Consider the following 14,608-nt stretch of genomic DNA (forward strand, 5'->3'; position numbering starts at 1 on the left):
AAGGATATTTTTGGACACCAGGAGGCTTCACACGAACAGCACGAACATCTCCCATGTGTCTCCAGGCACGCAACATGCACACATTATTATTATTATTATCATTTATTTAGTGAAATACCAAAACGCCCCTGAGCGAACTTTATAATTATATATATAAAAAAAACATTGTGAAAAGACCAAGAAGCCCTTTGACTTCGGGTTTAAAACCTTTTGCTTTTAAGGGTTTTCTTTTGTCATTTCACTGTGTATTTTAATTGTTTATATTTCATCAAATACTAAATTTCTCCTCATCTAAAATTATAATAATGAAAAAATCATTGTGAAAACAAAAAAATATCCCATGACACCAAGTTTAATTTTTTTTCTTCCAATACTATTTTAGCAATTGAGATGGTAAAAGACTAATTTGTCCCCGATAAAATTTGTATTTACTAATGAGCCCTATGAAAAGACTTCAATATTCTTGAAAGCAAGTTTTAAGTTTTTTAGGTGAAGAGACAAAATAATCATTATAGTGTTACAATGAACAATGCCAATAAATTTAGAGCTACAATACTTTTTTAAGGCCAATTAGGTTTTGTTAATAACAAAAATAAAAGGTCAATAAAGTATGGGTTAGGAGCATTTTGAAAGCTCAATTTATGTCGTAAAGTTTTTATATGGTGTATAAATTAAAAAAAATCCATGTTTTTAAAGAATTCATAATATTTTAAAGAATTTCATGTTAGTATTTTTTTTTTGAATTAAGGGTGAGGAAAAATTTGCATATTAGTATGTCATAATGTTGTTATTTTATTTAAGATATTGTAGTCTATGCAAATGTTTATTATTCTTGTGCTGTAATTTTTACATTAATTATTGTACATTACTCTATATATATATATATAAAAGATTGGTTAACTAATAGATTAATAGATTAAGCCTCATATTATATTATTCTCAACTAGTATAATATTTAATTTTCTAAATTAAATAGAAAAAAATAAAATTAAGTAAGGAAAAATAATTTTCTTTAAAAACCTTCAGCATTAAAATGGTATGTGAGGTGTGGCTGATTTGATGTTTACTTGTATTGCAGAGAAGCAAGGCATTAACTGGAGCTGACACAGGAAAGATTTGATGAGGAAGCTTCCTAAGTTCATATATGATGAGGATAAAGCTTTGGAGGTGGGAATTTGCTCTCTCGTTTATGATTGATGTAAATCATGGTTAGTAACCTGTATTAGGTTATCTAGTTACAGTTGAAACTTTTAAATGGTTCTTCGTGGTAGCTGTGGCTAGGGGAAGAGAAATAAGTTAGCCATCCCATTATCTAAGAACTTGTTGCCTGCGTGTGGGCGCATGTGTTACAAGTCTGTAAATTGTCATATAACAGAGAAGGTTTTTCAGAAGTAGAACCATGTATAATGCTCCTGCATGTTAACTTCCTCTTATTTTAGTTTTTTTCCCCTTCTTGTTCACGATTTGCATTGAAATTTCTCTGGTTTTCATGTTTTGATAACAGAGGACCCGCCAAGTTCTTACTGACACAGCTGAACTCTGCTATAGATGAGGTTTCCGCTCAGCTGCATCCAGAAGATGCCCCCAGTGGAATTGCAGTGGCTTCTGATGAGATCCAAGCTTCCATACAAGAAAATGTCTGTCGAAATCTCAATGCAAGCTTCTATTTTTACTTGCGATCAGCATTATAGCTCGAAACATCTTATTCTCTATTGGTTTGTTTCTGTGAAATCTTTTCAGCTCTTTATTTTTTTTGTGGTTGAATTTAGTTTGCTTTAAACAATATCCATAATCAGATACTCATTGTCGCTGCATCATGCTCTAGTTTTGCTTTGTTATTGTTGGAAAGTTGCCCGCCAGGAATTTGACTCCTTCTATAGCTGGCGACAGTTTACGGTCGGTCCATCTATCTGGGCCTGAAAAATTTTAGAGGACGTTCAACAGTTTATGTTTTGGTCCATCAATGAATCTGTGAGCCTAATACTACTATTATTATTAAAATATGTTTGGGATTGTAATAGTGGTAGTATAATAATGGTGACGGTTCAAAGTATTTTTTATTTAGAAATATATTAAAATAAATTTTTTTTATTCTTACAAATTATTTTTGATAGCAACACATCAAAAGAATCTAAAAATATAAAAAAAATTTCATTTTAAGTAAAACAAAATTAAAATTTTTAAGAACATAGTTTAAACCACACCTTTAATTTCATTCCACTATGTTTTGGGTTTGGCTTTCTGGAAGCACTGGCTTGCCCTAGAGTAAATGGCTCTGTTTGGATTAGTTATGCTGCCATCCCTTTTATTTATGCCTCTAAGTAAAATGATGTTTTAATTTCAATATTGTGTTTGGAATAGTAATAAGAAATTAGAGTGAAATTAAGAATTTCTAGTGCCCTATTTTTAATATGAAAATGAATAATAATTATAAAAAAAGTTGATTTTGTTGATAGTAGTGGCGATAAAAATAATAAAGATGATTATAATGGTAAAAGTAGATTATTAAATGAGGGGATAGTGGAAGAGTTATACAATAATAATAATAATAATTTTATTTAGAAAAAAAATATTATCACCACTACTAACACTTGTGCCGAGTTCGAGGTGATGATAATGACAAAAGTATTTAATATACAATAATATATAATTTTAAGAACAAAATATTATTCTTATTCTCACATTTCTATAAGAATGAAACTATGTATGATTTTTATTTTTTTTTATTTGTTAAGTTTCTCCTCTTTTTTTGCACTCCTATCTTACACTTTCTTTATTAAATTAAATCCAATGGTAAAAAGAAATAATTCATGCAAGATGAACGGTCCATAGTAATAAGTGAATTTTATAGCTTGAAATCTTGATGAGTTTACAAAGACAAATATGAATTAAAATTTTATGTAATTATTTGTCCTTTATGTCTTCTTATAAACAAGGTATAAAAAATCACTCAATTTTCGTTTGTCTTTACGAACCAAACATTTTCATTTTTGTCATTGAATGCATCAATAATTCTCTTGTATTCCAGAGTAATTGCTAAATAATTGAAAAATATGCAAGGAAGCATAGCATAATCCATAGTATATTGTTCATCAACTAGATTTCGGATATATATTACAAATCTCATCAACAAAAAATATGATGCTTTGTCATATCAGTGGACACTTGCTTTGTCGGAAGTGACAGCCACTACATTTGTGTCATTGAATGAATCAATATGATATTATATTGTCAGATCTTTCTTCTTTCTCTTTTTATTTTTATATAAAAAAATATTTAAAATTTGTTAGTGTGTTTTTTTGAGCATATAAAATTAAGATTTATATAATAATTGATTTGATTGAGTTGTAAAATCTAAAGATAATAATATTTTAAAAAGTACTGAAATGACAATGTATTAAATCAATTCGGATCAATTTAGATCAACTCGAGTTAACTTATTAAATTTATTACCTCGATCACGAGACTTTGATAACTCTATAAAAACAAATAAAAAAATAGCTCTTTTACTTAGAAATGAAATGTTTGTTAAACTTAATTCTCAATCAACTCGATATTGAAGGATAACATTGAAAACAAAATTCAACTAAAAAAATATGTTAAGTCTGCCCGGATCAACCTACCACACCTGGATCATAAGACAACGATAATCTTACATAAAGCAAATCAAAACAAATTATGAAGCTCAATTCCAAATCAATTCTAAGTTGAAGGATGAAATAAAAAAAATTAAAAAGACACAAAAAACCATTTGAGTCAACCGACCAAACATATGACCCGGGTCATGAGATCGAATAATCTTATAGCACACAAATCAAAATAAATTATGAAGTCTAATTCTCAATCAACACAATATTGAAGGATAAAATTGAAAATGTCAACAAAAATAGGACAAAAAAACCCGAGTCAATTGGTCTAACACACGAACCAAGTCAAATAAAAAAACATATGAAACTCAATTCTCAATCAACTCAATGTTAAAGGATTAAATTAAAATTCATGGACAAATCAAAACAAATTTGGGAAACGACAAAAAATGCGCAGTTGAAAAAAATCATATAGAAAGATGATAAAGAAAAAAAAAGCTTAATCATTAATGATATATATGTTGAATGATATAATTGGAAAAAAAAAACATCATCTTTAAAGAAAGAAAGAGAAAACAAAGAAAATCAAGCAAACCTTTTAAACTTGGGCAAAGATCTCAAACACGTGACCCATTAAATTCTAGACCTGAGCTTAATTATGAAGCTCAATTCATAACCAATTTAATATTGATTAATCAAATTAAATCAAACAAAAAGCAACAATTAAAAAGATCCAAGAAAACTCAGATCATTTTCAAAATCAGTAGAAAATCATAGAGAAAAAAAAATAATTTTAAAAATTTATCTCATATAAAATAAATAGCAATAAAAAAAAGAAACTAAATTAAAAAAAATAAAGGGGTATGAAATAGGAAAAAAAATTCTAACTTCATAGATTGTTTAAAAACGACCATTTCAAATATTAAAGGAAGGGATCAGGAAAAAAAATATAAATTTAAATAATTAGTCAAAAAAAACCCCAACAAAAAACAATAAAAAAAACTCGATATAACTGGGTCATTTTCAAGACTAACAAAAAAATTTCATAAAAAGCAAGATAAAAAAAATAAAAAATAACCCGGTCTTCTTGAATTTTTAAAGGGTTGTTCTTGAATTTTCAAGGAGTTAGAGCAAAAATCTAGGTGAGAGAGAAATAAAGAGAAAATGAGGAAAAAAAGGAAATGGTTGCTAACACCAAACCATTATAAATCTTGGAACACGTGTCATCTCATCGGGTTACAGGAGTCGAGATCTTCCAAAAGTCACACTGGAAGGTGGTTTTGTAGCCGGACTGCCTCGCATGCGTCGTTTGAACACTGTGAAGTTGTCCGCACACTGTTTGCACGAGCCAACAACTTTTTTTAAAATAATATTTAATATATGTGAATTACTATTATGCCATTGAACAACCTTTAAATTTACAATAAAACTAATGTAAAATAACTAAAAACCCCTCGTGAGAGAGTTATGTTACTTTTGTATTCGATGACATCAAAATAATTATATTGTTTCAAAATAAATAAAATGACTAAAACACCAATGAGTAAAAGATATTGTATTTTTTATTATAGGGTCAAAATAGTAATTATATAATATATTAAAGACAATTATATATTAATAAAAAGACAAATATAATATAATGTTTTTTTCAAAGAAATTTTATAATTCTATTACTACAATGAATAATAATTTATGAGCATATAGTGTTCCGGAGATATTGGGCAGGTACGTATGCCACGACGACTAATCTTTGTAGCTGCGTCAACATGTCGCTGTCAGGGACCCAATATTACTGCAATAATGCTTGACTGGTCCAGCTTGTCGTGTCTAATATTGATCACGTGCGCAAGCCGAGCCTGCATTGTATGGTCATTAAAGTAGATGGAGTGTCGTTTCTGGACTCGTAATGAATAATGGAAGGAGGAGGCCCTTATGCCGTGGAACCTTTTCTGCATTATCGGTATTTTGCCCTAATTTTTACATATAAGAATTTTAATATCAGGTTCCCTGTTATAAAAATTACGGCAAAAACTCAATTATAACAAAAAAATTAACCTTAATTAATCCTTAATAAGAATATGCCCTTAGAGTTATCATGTCTAGTTAAATATGACCATAAGTGTTTTATGAACATAATGTTCAGGTTTTATTATGAGTTTATAGTGGTTAATTAAAAATTGATAATATGAAAATTAATTCTAGTTAATATCATAATTAATTCTTCAATTTTTTAATTTTCAAAATCAATTATAAAAGGGGTGAATGTATAATTCAAAACGATGTTTTTTCTTATTTTACATACCCTTCCTTACCTCAAACTTTAGTGTTTCTCTCTTTATTTTTAAGCTTCTATAGTCCTCTCAAATCTAGAGCTTAGATTCATTTTATTAAAAGATTATTAAGTTCATCTACTTTGGTTAAAAAAATTTGTTTAGAAGTGCATCTAAATTAAGATGATAATGTTGAAATCTTGAGAGACTTATTTCAAATAATTTTTGCGCTAATAGAGGGACAATAAAGATTTGAGGATAAAAAATTCAATCCTTGACAACAATAAAAGCTTCACTATTTAAAGTACTTCAACAAGTACCTTTTTATATTTTAATTTAAATATAAATATATTATTTAATTAGTATGCATGCTAGAACGTTGTTTTGATATTAATTGCAAGTTTATTTATTCTTAGTATGCATGCTAGAATATTTATATATGCTTTTTATTTGTGGGTTACATATTTGTCATGGTATATATATGTTCTCACAAGTATGATTTAGTTATGATGAATATGCTGAATGATAAAACTGCAAAAAAAAAAAAAAATCATGTTTAAAGAAAGAAAGAGAAAACCAAGAAAATCAAGGGAACCTTTTAAACCTGAACAAAGATCTCAAACAAATAATCTATTAAATTCTAGACATGTACTTAATCAAGAAACTCAATTCCTAACCAATTTAATACTGATTAGCAAAATTAAATCCAACAAAAAGCAACAATTAAAGAGATCCAAGAAAACTCAGGTTATTTTCAAAATCAATAGAAAATCACATAGAAAAAAAAAATAAAAATAATTTAAAAATTTTATCCCAGATAAAATAAATAGCAATATTAAAAGAGAACTAAATTCAAAAAGAAAAAAAAAGGGTATGAAATAAAAAATTCTAACCTCATAAATTGTTTTTTAAAAAAATCATTTCAAATATTAAAGGAAGGGACCTGGAAAAAAATATAAACTAAAATAATTAGCCAAAAAACCCAACAAAAAACAATAAACAAAAAGACCCGAGATAACCGGGTCATTTTCAAGATCAACAAAAATTTCTACAAAAAGCAAGCTAAAAATAAAAGCCTAGTCTTCTTGAATTTTTAAATGTTTCTTGAATTTTTAAGGGGCTAGAGCAAAAATCTAGGTGAGGAAAGAGAGAGAAAAGGGGGGGGAGAAAATAGTTGCCGGCACCAAACCATTATAAATCTTCGAACACGTGCCATGTCATCGAGTTAGGGGAGCTGAGATCTTCCAAAAGTCACACCGAAAGGTGGTTATTGGTGACCGGACTGCCTCGCATGCGCTGTTTGAACAGTGCAGGGTTGTCCAAATAATGTTTGCACGCACCAACAAGTTTTGTTTTTAAATAATATTTAATATATGTGAATTACTATTATGCCCTTGTGCAACCTCTAAATTTATAATAAAACTAATGTAAAATAACTAAAAAACCCTCATGAGAGAGTTATATTATTTTTGTCTTCGATGGCATCAGGGTAATTACACTGTTTCAAAATAAATGAAATTACTAAAACACCCCTAAGTAAAAGATATTGTATTTTTTAGGGCTGAGCATTTTCGGTTCGGTCCGGTTTTGGACCAAAATAAACAATCAAACCGAAATTTTTTTAAGTTTTTGAACCGAACCGAAATCCGATTCAAACAGATTTATTTTGGTTTGGTTTTTTTTCCTTCCAAACCAGTTCAAACCAAAATTATTCCGGTGAGTTTTTTCTAGGCTTTTTACTAACCACATTTTTCACAATAGCCCAAAAGAGCAATAATATAAATACATCAACAGAAGAACAAAGATTGAATGAAACAGCATCCGGAGGCTAATGAGAATTTGACAAGGAAGGAAAAAATGAACTACAAGCACCATACATGAGCGAGCTAATTTCAGATTCAATCCACTCCTTCTCCAGGGAATGTTACAAAGGCCTACCAGTTGCAAACAAATAGAAAGCAATTCCTAGTTGCAGCACCTCCAACTTGTTCACAGTCCCAAAAAAATCCCTATGTCGAAGAAGGCAACTAAAAATTAAAACAAGAGCCTCCAAAGCTTCTGCTACGCACAATAAAGATGTCATGTCAGTTTCAACAATTTGTATATAATGGATGGCTGAAACTTGTATGAACAAATATGTCCAAACCCTCAGCCACTCAAGCCAGCAAAAGATAAGAAACACAACAGGGAAAAAAAAAGGAGAAATGAAAGGAAAAAAAATCCACCACTTGCCCACATCATGCATGCACCCAAATCGCATCCTATTGAGGTTACTAAAGATCTGATCGAGTGCATGATTACTGGATTCAACCAGAAGCATTTTCAAAAGCAATTACCAAACATCACTGCAAGGAAAGAATTAAATAGAAGCGTAAGCAGATCTTGGCCAACAAATAAACCTACTAAAACTGTCAAGCACCACAAAACCACAACATTTAGGCCAAGAACATGTAGATCTTATTTCACTAAACTACAAGAGCACTGATATCAAATGAAACCCCATAAAGCCTGTAACTTTAGGTTCACAAAGAGTAAAGGGAGGGGAGAAAAATTAAAGAAGAGATATACAGAAAGTATAGGAAGGGGAGAGATGCAAAGAGCAAAGGGATGGGGGGCGGCTGAATGCTACTTTAGGTTTAGAGTTAGAAAATATCCTATCTATACTTGCTTTTTTTTAAGTGTTGGCCTGGTTGAACCGGTTCGGTTCAATTGGTTTCAGACTTTGAAAACCAAAACCGAACCGAACCGAACCGAGAATTTTTTGTAATTTTTTAATCTGTTAATTTGATATTTTTTCGGTTCGGTTTTTTCAATTATTTTTTTCTGGTTTTCTCGGTTTAATCGGTTTATCGATTTTTTTGCTCATTCCTACTATTTTTTATTTCAGAATCGAAGTAGTAATTTTACTGTGAAAAAAATAAAATAATAAATTTAACCTTATATAATATATTAAAAACAGTTATATCATGATAAAAAATAACCTTGCCTTCCAAGACATAGTATAATGTTTTTTTTCAAAGAAATTTTATAATTGTATTACTACAATGAAAAATAATTAATGAACATTTATTCCCTGAGAAGATTGTTTTTCCCTTTTTTAGTGTTCCTGATATGTTGGGCAAGTACGTATGCCACGACGACTAATCTTTGTAGCTGCGTGAACATGTCGCTGTCAGGGACCCAATATTTTTGCAATAATGCTTGGCTGGTCTAGATTTTCGTGTCTAATATTGATCGTGTGCGCAAGCCGAGCCTGCACTGTGTGGTCAATAAAGTAGATGGAGTTTCGTTTCTGGACTCGTTATGAATAATTAATGGAGGGAGGAGGCCACCCTGCGCCTGCGGTGGAGCCTTTTCTGCTTTATTGGTGACCCGACTTGGGCCTCATTAGGTCACTTTCTTGTGTATCGTGCCTCTCTGTAGGGCAGCTACATTCATGGCTTGGTTCCTTTCACCACCATGCGATATAAAGTTTGTTAAGATCTCATCATGACCAGTAGGTTTTTATAGTTAAATAAATCAAAACACACAAATTTCTGGTTGGTTTTTTATTCATGGATAAATTTTTAAATCTCAAGATGATCTTTGAGATTAATTAATTCATATTTTTTAATAATAATATCAAAGTTATCTGATTGATTTTATTAATCTATATAACACAATTCATATATACGTTATTGTTCACATATATAGAAAAATCAGTGTCATGAATAGATACAATCTAGAAAGTCTTGTATCAAGAAATTGAATTTTAAACAGAGTTGTTTATGATCCCTTCAATTTTTTATAAAAACTTATTCAGTTAAAATATTATTTACATGATACTATTTTCATATACATTATAGTTTGCAAGTGAAATGATAATAATTGAATAAATTATAATTAATAAAATATGGCTCCACAAAGTAACCTAAGAGAAAAAAAAGATTACCTATAGGATTTTTCTCATTTTATTTCTTATCCTCTAGTTTGGAACTTTTATGTTTCTATTCAAAACTTTATTTTGTTCATATTTAAGTTTTTAAGTTTGAAAAAGAAAGAGAAAGTCATAAAAAATAATGAATGAGAGAGAAAGTGATTGATTAGCCAAATTTTGTGAGTGAAAAAGCCAGATTTGGTGTCAACGTGTTTTTCTTAGCAAGAGTAGTTTCATTGAGGTGTTTTAAAACTTTTTGTTGCCAAAAAAAAATAGAATAGTGTTTTGTGTTGAGAAATTGATTTATTGATTTTCTAATAAGGTTTACTTGGTGTTTTTAGATAATATTAGGCCAGGATCCAAAAACATTTTATAAAAATATAAGTAGAATTACATGTCATTTATCTTTAAGTAAAAAAACCTATTGAAGGCTAAGCGCACAAGCTCGACCTTGCAGGTCCACAAGTGTCAATCCTTCATTCTCTTAATGTAGGAGCATTGGTCCCATATCATTGGCCAATACACTTAATCTCTTTCGATTTTTATTTTATTGTTTTCAATTAGCATTGAAATGCAATAGGAGAAAACAAAAGTTAACATGATATTAAATTTTTTATTTAATTTTGTCATGATTCTTAAATAATATTATAGTTTTTTTATTGGAGTATTAACAACTTTTTCAATTACTAAGTGCCAAATATGCAAAAATAAAAAAAATAAATGATTGCTAATGAATATTCAATGAAAATGAAATTAATGTTCTTTAAAATTCTTTTTATGGGTTTCTTAGGTTATTTTATCATAATTATTAATTTTTTTCTTCAATCACTTATAAAAAATTGAGATATTGTTTGTTTTTAAAAAAACAAATTGCTTTTTAGATCATGACAGGTTTTTATTTAAAAAACATTGCATGCAATAAAAACAAATGCTTTGGTTCAAAAAACAAGAGATTTATTGGTAAAAAAAATGAAGTTTAGGTTTAAGAAATATATTTTTTCTTGATAATTTTATTTGTTATTTTTTCTGCAAATATCTATTTTCATAATTGTTATATTAAATAAAAAATAAACTTAAAAAACCAAGGTTATTAAACTAGATTTGAGCTATGATCTAAATCTCAGGTTAGACGGATTAATTCAATTTGACTAGATCAATTTAATACTTTGTCATTTTAATATTTTTTTATATACAAAATAATAGACATCGTATTATTTCTTTTTAAATCAAAACAAATTTTGGTCAAATCATCATATTAATGTTACACTAATTCAAGTCAAACCTAATTTATTTTAAAACTCAATCTTAGTTCAAAGTTCAAGTTCACGAATCACTGTTGACCCGACATACATAGCTAGATTTAAAAATATAGCAAAAAAAATCTTTGCGACAACGTAGTGTATTTACTAATTCAACCTAAAGTCTTTATAGTCTCTCAATTGTACACCCACACATTAAAAGAAAATTGTGTTTTCATGTAGATATGGTATAATTGTAAATTTCACCAATTATTTTTATTATAACGGTATCAAAACTGTAATTTGGGTTTTTTTCTTAAAAAACAAGTTTTTCTTATATTTTTTCTTTTTATACTTGATATTTTTATTATTTTATATTTGACTTATTTATCACAATTTTTTTCTTTATTTCTTTGTATTTTTTTTAAGTTTTTTTCTTTACAATTTTTTTGGAAAAAAGTATTATTTATTATTTTTTACACTTTGAATATTTATCACTCTATACTAGAACTATTTATACCTTACTTTCTATTTTTAATTTTCTTTTTCTTCATATTTTTTGTTTAAATGTAGTAATTGCAATATTGTTTTAGTTAATTTGAGATCTTACATGTTTTATTAATATATATGATTTTTATTATATTTTATTATATATAAGTATTAATTTTTTAAATTTTAAATTTAATTTTTATTTTATTTTAAAAAACTATAATCCACCGAGAAAAAGATATTATGTCTTTTTCTCGGTGGAATCTTCCTTCCATCGGTGCTTTGATTGGGGAGGTCAGATTTCACATGGAATATAATTTGGCTTGGGGTCCGACGGTCCGTGGATAGGCTTGGGGTTGTCGTTTTGAAATCAACAACCCCATTTTAAAGATGAATTAACTGGGGAAGGTTCATATATCATTCAATGCCCACCCAATATCGGTGCATTATTGCAGCCTAGATCTGCACATTTTTCATTAATTTTAATTTTTCCTATGACCATGACTGGATAAGCTGTCCATTGCAAAAAAAAAACAAAAAAAAAACCGAGGCAAAAAAAAATTTATCTTGTTTATTTTTCAGCTAATAATGAAAAGGAAAATCTTTGTATTGGTTTTTTTCTCTACATATCATGAAAAGAGTAGATTGAGTTTGGTTTGTATTTAATATGTTAATATTTTAATATTAAAAAAAATATCATTTAAGTTTTTTTTAGAGTGAAGCCATTCTTTCTATTGATCATCTAGATTATTTTTAAATTTATCAAGTTGATTAGGTCACATCAAGATAATTCTCATATAATTTTATTTTAAATTAGTGTTAATTAATAAGTCAAATTGAGAGTTTTAAGGTTGATCTGCTAAGCAAAGTTTAATATCAAATAATTCTCTACGATTTAAATGTTTTTTTTTTGTTATGTTTTTAAAAAAGATTGTGACGTTCAAATTTCTTTTCTCTTGAACAACAGCATATCACTGCCTGTAAACTAATAATATTAGATTTTGGTTCATATTTGTAATAAAAATCAATTATGAATGTACCTAAATATCTAAATATGAAAGTTGAGCTCGGGATCTTAAAAGTCTTTACTGGAAACACAAGAGGCTACCAAAGCACTGCAAGCAATAACTAAAATTTACTGAGAGAAATCAAAGAGATTTATATACGTGGGCTTGACTGAGCCTAACATGCAAGGCATTATTTTCTCTGTCGTTATTGGACGGAAGTTCTTAGAATAATTTTTTATTAGGAATAGAATAATTTTTTTTCCACATAATAAATTGGTCATTATGAAATTCATTGAGGGCATATTGGTCCATGCATTTTTTAGCACGGTATAATGACTATATTACTAGCAAAATTTTAATAAACTCCTTCCATTGGCCTTCTGACATTTCCCTTTTATTTGCAGAATAAGAATGTTGGTAGTGGTTGGCTGATTTGTTGATCATAATCTTTTTTTTTTTTCATTCTTATTCCCTGTAAATAACAGGTCGATCATCTTTGTTATGGATATTTTAATTTTAATTTTTGTTTTTTTTATTTCTTGAAGCTTGCGTATTCAATTTTTTTTTAGTAGAAAATTTTTTCCCAACATGCAGTGAATCACAAGTCAAATAAATATTATTTTAAATATAACATGTGGGCATTTGATCTATGCGATAGAAAAACAAACGGAGGATGACTGCTATGCCAAGCCAAGACCAAGGGTGTAGACAATTTAGACATTTCACTCTTTGTTTGGAAGGACAAACTTGAATTTGTCTGTCGAAAGCTAATTAATTAATGTTTCTGTTCTTATATACATTATAGATTGTCGTATTATAAAGTGAATTAATGTTAATTAAACATCTCAAGAAAAAAAGAAGATTGAAATCATGTTAATATTTAATCCTTCACCTCCAAATTGGAACCCCGTGTTCAAATCTTGAAGAAGCCATTGTTGTCTCTTGGTTGGAAAGGCAAATTCGAATTTAATTTGTTATTTGAGAGCTAATTAATGTCATAATCAATATTATGCATAAGTACAAAAATGCATGGTGAAGCAATCCTTGAATGCTTGAAATTCATGAATCTAAGGTTTACATGCATGAATTCTCTACCTTAGCTATCATTTTATAGATTCATTTCCATCATCAATGACTTCATGTCACAAGATTACAAATAGCTAGCAAGTTGCCATGATATATATATATATATATATATATATATATATATATATATATATATATATATATATATATTCGTCAAGAAAGGGGTAATTGTGGAGCTCCGAAGCCCACTTGGGAAATCTTCTCATCGTATTGACCAAACGATGACGTGAGGGGTTAATTAGTCTAATACTACTTAATTAAATTAGTAATTAGACAGCTCATGCAGTTCTAGCATCATTCTTTTGGAGGGACGTCATCATTTGGAAGCTAATGAACTAATCTAGGTTAAGTTAAATACTATATGTTTTTTTTAGTTCTGTCATTGATAAAATCCTTTGGATTAAATATGAATATAATGTTGACGTGTACAAGATTCTTTTTTAAAAAAACACCACCTTGCTGTGAAATCAAGAAAAAAGAATTTCAATAGCACAAATAAACTTGAACCCTAACCCTAAAATTAGTCAAAATCTTAAAAGACGGCTAAAAAAATTAACACGCAAGCTTAATAGTTAGCCATTCCCGCGGATGCAGGACATCGCCGATCGAGTAAGAAAAAGCACAATCTAACAAGGAACTTGCCAGATTGGACTGCCTAGTCAGGGCTGGCCAGTCTAACTTACAAGGGGGTAAAAGATTTCATGTTACATGACTGGATAGATAGAAATCCAAAAGTATTGGGAAAAATGAAAATGGTATATTTTGACTGTGAATCATAGTTTTATTAATGAACCGCTAATAGAAATAGCAGTTATATTAAACAATTTTTTTTTTATTAATACTATTTATATTAAAAATCTATAATAACAATAATGATTCTTCAATATATATATATACATAGTGTTGAAATGGCAGTTATATTCTTTAAAATAGTTTTATTAAAGTGCAGTAATATAAAATTGATTTATATTAAAAATCTATAATAACAATAATGATTCTTCAATATATATATATA

At 28.6% G+C, this 14,608-nt stretch overlaps 1 long non-coding RNA gene across 1 annotated transcript; it reads left to right on the top strand.

Moving 5' to 3' along the window:
• The first annotated feature begins 1,040 nt into the window (after positions 1-1,040).
• Positions 1,041-1,814, top strand: LOC112327496 (uncharacterized). The gene is made up of 2 exons (XR_002981781.1): positions 1,041-1,167; positions 1,505-1,814. It is a non-coding gene; the product is annotated as an uncharacterized LOC112327496 (long non-coding RNA).
• The last annotated feature ends 12,794 nt before the right edge of the window (positions 1,815-14,608 follow it).

The sequence above is a fragment of the Populus trichocarpa genome, chromosome 5, assembly GCF_000002775.5.
Source record: "Populus trichocarpa isolate Nisqually-1 chromosome 5, P.trichocarpa_v4.1, whole genome shotgun sequence".
NCBI classification, from domain to species: domain Eukaryota; kingdom Viridiplantae; phylum Streptophyta; class Magnoliopsida; order Malpighiales; family Salicaceae; genus Populus; species Populus trichocarpa.